This window comes from Poecilia latipinna, unplaced genomic scaffold (assembly GCF_001443285.1).
Source record: "Poecilia latipinna isolate Pla-1442-1.1 unplaced genomic scaffold, P_latipinna-1.0 Scaffold1089, whole genome shotgun sequence".
Classification (NCBI taxonomy): Eukaryota; Metazoa; Chordata; class Actinopteri; order Cyprinodontiformes; family Poeciliidae; genus Poecilia; species Poecilia latipinna.
In genome coordinates, this window is record NW_015113705.1 from 26,172 (window position 1) to 36,555 (window position 10,384).

A 10,384-nucleotide genomic window follows, 5' to 3' on the forward strand; every position below is an offset into this window, starting at 1 on the left:
TTAGTTTGGTCTGGTTTTGGTTTGTTAAACTATTTGAAAATAAATTGTAGCTATGAAATTCCAATTACCTGTGCAGAGGATTAATGGCGGTGCACACCGTGAGCAAAAGGTATTCATCACTTGCAGTGCAGTTATCTTTGCATGTTGTGTCATCTGGCACAGTAAAGCCCATCTACCACAGCTACGTACAACACCTTCCCTGTTGCTCCACGAGTTTTAAAGCGATCCTGTTCTGGCAAACACTTCCTCTACTTGATACGCTGAAGCGCTCAACATATTGATTTCCGGAGCAGCCAGGTTTCCTTCTCCTCCCAGAGTGTTTGCATCCCGAGGAGTCAGTTAATGGTGTGTTACTGACTCCGGCCCAGTGATCCTTTACATGCTGCGCTCACACGGCCCTCCCTTCGCCCTGAATATCCATCACCGCCGGAGTGGCCAGCCCTGCTCATAACGTATTTATGAATGCAGCCTGGGGGGGGAGGCTTCTGCTCTATGTACTGATACACATTTTAGAGGTTGCATTTTTATCACTCTCCTGCTCCTTTCCATCCTCTTTTTCAGCCACAATGGCGATACTGTTGGGATGAAACATTTGCATTAAATTGTTAACATGCTGCAACCCCTGCTGATCACAACAGGGAAGTGGGAAGTGATAGTTCAACACAGCTGAAATGACTTGAAATAGTTTAACGGAATGACTCTCATGGACAAACTTGTTTCATTTCAAGTGTGTTTATACTTGAATGCATCTTATGTGTCTTTACTCAGAGGATTCTTCCTTTAAACACATTGGAGGTGTAATATTGGATATTTTCTCAATCTGATACTGAGTCACTATCACCAATACTGATACCAATACTTTTACTTAAGTTTGATACATCAAACTTCTGACTGTTAGGTTTTTGTTTTACTACATGGATGTTTTCTGTTTTCAGATGGTTTTCTTGAGGTTAGCTCAAGAAAACGAGATGACTGGTGCAAAGTTTGCTTTCTTGATATTAACTCGTTATCTTGAGAAAATCATCGGGAATAAATATAAGAAAACATCCTCAAAAACATCCACTCTTGGCTTACATAGGACAGAATTTGGACTAAGATTATAGGAATCTAAAAAAAACTTTAATAACATATTAACATGACAACCAGTAAAAATAGAAAAACAAAAATAGCAACATTTTAGCATTTGAGAACAAATTAAACCAACGTCTTTTTGAGGTGGCACTGAGAAACTATATAAAAGTTGAAATAAAATTTCAGTCTGAAACTAACATACTGTTCTTACCACGGTAGCATTGATCCGATACGGATAGGCTGTAAAAAACAGCTGAAGGAAAATAAAGCTCTGCTCCATAGACTTAATAGTAACTTAAAAGTTACCATAAATAGTTTATGGAACTGCAGGAGGCATGGGCTAATCTAATTTATTTAAGAAGACTTGGTGTGTGAACCAAATTACACAGATTATAAATGGGCATGGCGCTATGAATGTGTTTTTAGTGTATAATGAGGTCAGAAAATGTAGAACACCATCTCTTATTTTATGCACTTATGTTGTCCAAAGAAACTACAGGAAAATAAAAGCTGCCTGTTAGTGTTGGTTTTATAGTTATTGAAGAATGTGCAAGAAACAGTTGCAGACTCTACTAATTTAGAAGGAAAAGATACATTTTACATGATCTATTTTGGACCAAATGTCTGAATGAGAGCTTTAGTCACTTGCAGTTTAGGGTCAGATGCCTAAATGCACTTATCATAGACATCATATCAAATTAATTTTTTGCCTTTAATTATTTCTTTGAATCACACTTTTTACTGGGTGGAGTGATTATACAGCAGCCAAATGATTTTTAAAAACAAGAACTGGATGCAAAAGTTTGAACTCATTGTGGAATTTTTCTAATTTGTCCTCATTATTTTTGGGTTAAATGACTCTTTTTAGCGTCTGGAACGATTACGGCAGAATATTTGACCTCTCTCCTTGTCAGAAGTGATGAAGCTCATTTAAGCTTGGTAACTTTATTTATTCTCACTAAATAAACTGTTTTAATTCACAAAAGGTGAATTAAAACAGAGTTTCATTTGCATTTTTAGGAAAAAATGAAACTTGCAAAATGGGAATGAGCAGAGGTGGGTAGCAACTAGTTACATTTACCTGTGTAATGTATTTAAAAAATATTTTTATATTGCTCTGTATCTTTTACTTTTACTTAATATTATTTTGAAGTATTGCTACTTCTACTTGAGTAAAATTTCTGGATACTCTACCCACTGGGAGAAAATTTGGTGAGTGAAAAACAAATATATATTGACCAAAAATGTACCAGATGACAATGCAGATCTGGAGTTTATGTTATTTCAAAAGTTTTATTTTAAAATAATTTAATTGAAAAGTGTTTCTTTTGCTTAAAATTTGTAATTTCATAATTATTTATTTTTCATTTTTTTAGTCTTTAAAATAACACAACTTTATATTTTTTTTTACAAAATACTTTTGCACTTTTACTTGAGTAATTTCTTGGATAGATTATCTTTTACTTTAATTAAAACATACTGAATTAGCACTACTCTTACTTAAGTACATGTTTTGAGTATTCCACACACCTGAGGGAAGGAATATAAAATTCCAATTTGAATAAAAGCTGGACATTTGTTCTGTTGATTTTTGTTGTATTCAGCTTCAGTTTGGAGCGGTCAGCCATATTAACTGAGGTCAAATGAAACTACTTTAACTGTAGAAGCTGATGCTCAGTCAGGACTTGCTCTCATTAAAAGTCAAAAACTGCAGGAAAACCTCCAGTGACAGGTGTGTGAGGAGCAATTTTCCCCTGTCACATTATGTTTTCTATCATCCTACTTCCTTCTTCATCATTATGTTAGAATTAAACGGTCTGTCCAAAGAAGCAGCTCTCATCCTTTTCAGTTATGTAGATGTCAAACCCCAGAGAAAATGCTATTGATGAGGTTCTCTGCCCTACATAGGTTCTCCTTAATGACAAATATGAAATAAATAAATAAAAATAAGAAGCTCTTTGTAAATCAACTGTAAAGTCCCCAGTGGAGCCTGTGTTTCTAAAACGTGCTGATGAAAGCCCACAGGTCTGCCTCATGTGGTGTGACTTAATCAAAGTGAGCGAGTTCTCCTTTGATCAGAGCGTGTGGCATCTCGTTTTAAATCCACACCAGGAGTGTCAATTTAAACACCAATTTGGTCGTCGTGAACAGAGCCGTACGCTCAACAAGGACAAAACCTTTTGATGTTCCAATTTGCTTTTTTTTTCCCCCCTTCCTCCCCTTTTCTTCATGAACATGGAAAACATTTGTGCTGGTAAAATTCCCTTTGACAAGCAGCCTGACGAGCCTGTTGCTGCTTTATAAGACAAGGCAAGTCTTTGGAGTGAGGCCATTATCTTCCTAGAAATACTGAAATATACATGAGGTGCAATAAGCAAAAGTTGTAAGAAAAACTTTGGAATCCCTGCAGAACATGGCTCAGATCTCTATGAATGAAAGATGTGGGTTAAATTAATAAAGCTGCATGCACTTATTGGATTGAAATGTGTTTTAAAAAAGAGATAAATTAATTTGATTTAAAAATTTATCAGTAGAAATATTATTTGTCAAATATGGATGTTTTTTTTCCTCATATAAAGTTGATATGAAATTCAGTTAAAGTCGGGACAAGTCTGCTTTTTCCCAATTCTTGCAGGAAAGGGCCAGGTAACACCTCTGCAGACCCCACATATCCTGGACACAAACTGTTTTTCTTTAGCAGCATTTTTCTCTTGCGTCATTTTTGTTGTTTGTGTGGTTTGGAGTTTGAATCATTCATGTGTTTGCAGCGGATTGAGGTGGGTTTCCACCTGTTGGCCGCCAATTTTAAAGCTTCTGAAAAAGAGCGCCTGCTTTATTGTGAAATACAAACATCTTACTTATACAGATAAGGAAAGGTCTGTGAAGGCCTTAAACGCATCATAAATTACAATAAACTATTTGAATCTGAATCATGTCTGCATTCAAACATGACACTCTATTGGTCTCATTTATCCAGTGAAAGTCCCAGAAGTGCAGTGGTTAATTCAGATGAAACTTAGTACAGCTAAATCATCTTCTTCTAGTCATTTTCTACATTAAAGCTTTACATTCTGTAATGGAGCTCTTTTGAGCATTTCATAATCTGACTCAGTGGGTGAATTTGCAGAGGGAACTGGTAGGTATGATGGCAACGTGATGTAATTATTCCAAGGCCAAAATCCATTTGTAGTTAAATAATGGATATGAACAGAGCACATGACAGAGATGATGACAAAAAATGATGCCTCCTTTATGATGTGGGTGGAGTTGAAGATAATGAAATATTTTTGACTAACTTAGATACAAATTTGTTCACAAACTTACAGTTGGAAGTTATAATTACCAAAATTATTTCTACTTACTAAGTGCCAAAGTAAGGAAGAAAAGAATATGTTAGATGTGTTACTGTGGTACAAATGTATGTAAACTTCTGATTTTGAAGACATATAATAAATCTGGGATATTTTTATTCTCATTATTTTGGCTTTTAAAAATAAGTTTGGTAAAGCTAACTTGACCTGATTTAATGTCAGACTGAGAATAAAAGGTGGATGGATGTTTTTATTCAGTGTATCTAAATTTCAGGAATCAACTGTATGTTTCAGTGGAGTTATGAGAACTTTGCACCAGTTAGCTCACAGAGATCACATTTTAGCCTATATTTAGTTTTCTAATTAAAAAGTCAGCTGAGGTGTTAAGGAAACTTTCACTTTTAGTTCAGTTTTAGCCCAGACGTCCAGAGGCAGTTTGGATCTGGGTTAGATGCATTTTGAACTATAAATTGCTGAGTAGAAAACTTTAAAACTTACAGCTCCGGACTGCCTGAAGGGATTTATGTACTGGGTTTTCTTTTGTCTTACAAACACAACCCCCCCTTTTCTTATTTCTGCTGAAAAATCTTTGACCTCTCTGGAGGTGAAACAGCCATTTAGTTGGCTTGGTACAGTTCTCCACAGGTTCTGACTTCTGAGGTCAACATTTATGAGTTTCTCTTTTCCCTGAACTGCAGAAGACTTTAGGAATAAATGGATATAGATGTAAGTAGCTAACCCCCAGAATACTGTAGCAATTTAAATTAAACATCAGCATAATGGCAGCTGACTACTGAGCAGCAGCTGCAGAACGTCTCATGGCCGACTAGCATGTTTACCTCAGCAGCTTTAGGAATTTATAATCATAGATGAGTGTGGATGAGCATTGTTGCTTTTTAGTGATGCTCAATAAACTTTAACATGATCACATGCATCAGCACACTTATTTAATCGTTTGTTTTTAGCAAAAGCAAAGCAAAGGTCAGTTATGCTGAATATTCAATATAAACCCCAGAGGAGCAGATATTGGTAGGAACAGAAATGAATGCCAGATTGTTGAGTCCTCTTCAGAGGAAAACTCCCTGTCAGAAATTGGAATGTGTTTGTTTTGCTCCAGATGCTATGTGACAGTCATTCCCGGCCTTTTACTGCGATGCATTTTGACGGTTATTAAACATTAACCATCCCAGCTTGTGAACGACAGACGGGAAGTCTTGGAAGTTTGTCCTGACAGATGCCAGGGTCTGTGATGTGTCACAGTGCAGGAATTTCATCAGCAGTTGGTATCCAGACTGACTAAAAACAGATTATTTAGGTTTCTGTTAGAATTTGAGAGCAAAATGTTTTCTACAAAAGAAATTTAAAGCACTTACCTCTGTAGAATACTGGAATGAGTTTGGGTACTTCTCAAACATTAAACCTTTTCATGTTACAGCCACAAATTTTAATGTATATTAATGAAACTTTAGCATGCTGTTGTGTATTTTGTTAATATTTTTATATACAAGACTAAAACAAAGCCACTCATACAGAAGAGAAGTAGGGCCACTGGAAAAAATTATTTTGACTTTTTTTAGTCTGAATTTTGACTTTTGTTCTCAGCAGATTGAAGTGAGAATTCTGGCAAAATATCAGAGTTATTAGTTTAAAGTCCAAAGTCTGAGATTAATGTCAACATTCTTAATTCTCACAAAGTCAGAATTCTGACTTTCGAGTCAGAATTCTTTCATAAAAAGTTAGATTACTGAAAAAAGACAGAAAAGAAGGAGGGAACTAAACCAAAATGTTTGAAATTTTGAGATTAATCTCAGACATTTTCTAGAAAAATCCTGGACATTTCTAAGATTTGATAGTCAAACTCAGAAATGAGATTTTACACTCAGAATTCTGAGATTAGTCAGATTTTTTTTTTCAGTGGCCATACACACATTTGAAGTGGAAGGATAATGATTTTCAAGTTCACCTTCTTTTTAGAATTCAATAGACAATGCAATTTTTCTCTGAATTCTTCATATAAAAAAAGATAGACACATTACAGCAGAACACAAAGAGAAGTTGGGAGTTTCCTTGCTAGCACAGACTGCTGCTCTATTCTTGAGATTTGCATTTTGTCTGATTCTCCTTAATCACAAAAAGGATTTGAAGAATTGTTTGTGTTGCCTTTGTTCGTCTGGGATGAATTCTGCAAAAGAGAACAATTAAATGGAGGACAAAGCAAAAGAATGCTCCCAAATAACACAGATATATTTTCAGTTAATTCAAACTCACCTCATTGCTTGTAACATGTTCATGTCCTGTCATACCTCAACAAAACTGGAGAAATACAAATAGGCACAGTGCCCACAAGGGTCAAAATACAAAAACTGCATTGAAAGTTATACTAAAACTGACATTTTAAAAACTTGCTAACATAACTTCCATTTTGGCATACAGTACCTATAAAAGTATTCAACCCCCCAGATGTTTTACTGTTATTTTACTTTTATTTTTATTTTACTTTTTTACTATTTTACAGGTTTATTTTACTGTTATTATTGCTGTTATCAATTAACAAAAAGTGACTTTTTTTAGCAGGAAACTTCAACTGTCTCCCAAGATTGATTTCTGGAGTTCTTTTTCTTTTTTTTACTTGCTCTGGTTTGATCCAACACTTTTACATTTTGAACTGACTCTTATCATTCTTTTTTGCATGAAAACACACATGAATACTGAATACACATAGTTCTCGTGTGGCATCACACGTGTGAACTTTTTACTGACAGCCATCCTGACAGGCAGTTGCTATGACAACAATAAATAAACCACAGGCTTAGAACAAGCTCTCGCCTCATTCGTAACTTGTAAGCAATAGAAGTACATTTCAACTACAACTCTAACACACTTTTTGAATACTCTACTCACCTCTGTGTAATACCATGATAAATACCAGAGGTATTTACTGCAGTACTTGTTACCAAACTCGCAAAATTAGCTTAGCTATTGTACTTTTTATCTGCAAGCTAAGATTGATATGTAGCTTATGTTTATGTTAGTACATGTTCTCACTCTGCCAGTCACTAGAACTTTGTTATTCACATGTAGACTTTGTACATCCTTTACAAATGTATTTAAATACTGATTGTATGCATCCATTGATTTCAGGCTGTGAAGTTCCTCCATGTTGTACTCACTCTTTGTGTTCACTAAAGTTAACTATAGTATGAGATCAGAGGCAGCTTGACTAAGTCATCTGACACATTTTACTTCTCCGTCTCGTATGAGTGGATCCCAACTGCAGCAAATTTGTTCCTGGATTTTTCTCTCGCACATTGGTCGAGTGTACACATATTTTCTTTTTGTTGGTATCGAAGCCATGGGGTCCGCTATGCATTGTGTTGTGCTTACCAATGTGGATCACTGGTTCAGACTTGTGGGCACTATTAAAGAAACTACTTACAACAAACCCTAAAATAAGACAAAACAGGATTCTGTAGCTGTTTACAGTATAAACCTTGGCTTTGTGAAAAACAAAGAATGTATGACAAGGTGAGACCAAAGTCACAGTAAATGCACAACCCATCCATCCATCCATTTTCTGAACACCCTTGTCCCTCAGTGGGGTCGGGAGGGGTGCTGGTGCCTATCCACAACCCAGTATTATGACTCAAATATGTCTGGTCAGGTTAGATTTAAAGTTTTCTAAGTGTGAACCAAAAGAGACACTTGGCCACATGAAGGTCAACACCAAGAAGGTGAAGAGGTGAGAGGTCCAAATTGGGAGTGAAGTTTAGAGCAAAGTGCCGTGACTTCTGATAAAAACACGCCACATTCAATCTCGTCATCAGTTTTGCTGCGAATGGAGCACTTTCACTGGTTTACATTGACCTTTCACCTTGACAACCAACACAGTCCTTCACACTTCCATTCCCTCGTCAGTGTTCACTCACCCTGTGAATTGACTGACTCTCAGACACTGCCACCAACCCTTGTACAGATGGTGTGGCAGAAATATATCAGCTAAGTATTCTGTTTTTTATATGAAAACCAGCACATTATAAAGCTAGAGAGGGAACAAAATCAACTTCCAAGAAGTCTGCCTCTAAACCTGCAGAAAGAGAAAAACTTAAACAGAAATTGCTTTAAGAGTAGAATATAAATTGTTTGCCTTACTTTAATCTTGATGACTTTTTGTTTACTTCAAAAAGTCAAGATAATGTTTATTTATCCCTTTAAAATGAATGCACATATTATGACAATCATAACGTCACTGAAAAGTACACTGTAAACTCAACATGTTAAATAGACTAACTGAGCGTTACCATGGTATATACATGAAATTAAATAAAGGCAAATACATTCAGTTTCCAACAACCTTGTGCAAACTCACTTTTGTAGCTTCCAACACAACCTCTTTAAATTTGCTGCACTATGAAGCAAGAGACATGACTAACACTTTGATAAAGAAATTCTTTATGCATGGTAACTCTTTCCCAGATGCATAATCAGTATGTAAAAAGTAAGATCTATCACTTCACCTTGTTGTTTGAAAACTCCTTTCAAGTTCAATGATTAGACAGACGTTGCGTGTGAGAGTCTTCCTCTCCTTTCCTGCAGAGCCGCTGATTAAGCGCCGAGGTGTGCCGATACAACTCATTTAATAGCACACTCCGTGCTTCCGTGGCCCCATTTAGATGATTGATTTTGGGCATCTTAACCAGCTCAGCCATGCATTAGTGATGAATTGCAGAGTGATTTAATGCCATCTTCTGCGGGGAAGGAACTTGGCAATCACCTTCTTCTGTAAACAAAACGACACCTGTATTGTGGAGCAGTTTCCATCCAAGGTAACGGATACGCCACATCAGAACTGTTCTAATCCCGCTCTCTGGTTTGTTTTTGTTTTCCTTTTCTTGGTGTAACCTGCCTTTGTTGATTCATTCTTCCTTCTCATAGTAGGCAGTTCTTTCTGGTTATTATTGCTGCATATGTTTTTATTAGGCAACACAGATGTTGATTTTGAAGATGTTTGGAAATTTATGTCAGAAAAATGTCTATTAATGTGACTCTAAATGTCATATTTTTGTATAATCTTCTTATTTATTACAGATTCAATGCAGGTTGAAGCAAAGTACCCTCATCGTGCAATGACATGAAGCCCCTGCTGTCTAACCCACACCGCAGATTTGTCTTGCATCAACTGTTTTCTCTCTGTGTTTTTTTAAACAAATTATGTAAATAAAAATTCTGACAGAGTTTGTTTACACTGTAATTGAAGAAAAATGAAAGCTTAAGAGCAGAGCTGCTGTGGATTCTGTTTTTTATGAGCACCCAGTTACATTCAAACAAATACACAATCAACTTGTAAAAAATTACAATACTCAAACAAGAAAAGCAATGAAGGGTGAATAAATATGAAAATTATTTGAAAAATATAAATCAAAGCATATTGAACCTAGTCGGAAAGCAGATTAAAGTGAACATTATTCCTTTTAAACTGATTATTTATTGTTCATCCTAACTGCACAGCTGCATGCACACAGACTTGCCAGATGTTTTACACCAGATAGTCTTCCTGACACAACCCTCCAGATTATCCCAAAGGAGGGATGGAGAGAGTGGGATTTAAACCAGGAATCTCCAGGTCTGTTGCAAACCATGGCACACAAGTCACTGCCATCCTAAATGGATCATTTACAGACTTAGTTTTACAAACTAGAAGATTTTCATGTCCCAGAACAAATAATAAACCTTCAAACAGAGGAAAAAGACTTATTGTGATGCTATGATGAACAAAACAAAGTTTTTTTTCATTAAAGGATGGAAAACAACAAATGTCACAGTTTAAGAAAACACTGTCGCTCATTATTGTGACATTTAGCAGAAAGACACTCACAGTATGCAGTTTAAATCAAATAAAATTGTCATGTTCTCCGCCGCACCTCACCCACACAGGTCCTAGACCAGTGGTCCCCAACCTTTTTATTATCACGGACCGGTGAAGACTTGGAAAATTTTGCTGCGGC

At 36.1% G+C, this 10,384-nt stretch overlaps 1 long non-coding RNA gene across 1 annotated transcript in view; it reads right to left on the reverse strand.

The window, feature by feature from the left end:
• Nucleotides 1-325, reverse strand: part of LOC106959510 (uncharacterized) — a 14,032-nt gene extending 13,707 nt beyond the window's left edge. The window contains exon 1 of the long non-coding RNA XR_001427370.1: nt 69-325. This is a non-coding gene — a long non-coding RNA (uncharacterized LOC106959510). The remainder of the gene's footprint in view (nt 1-68) is intronic.
• Between the last annotated feature and the right edge of the window lie 10,059 nt (nt 326-10,384).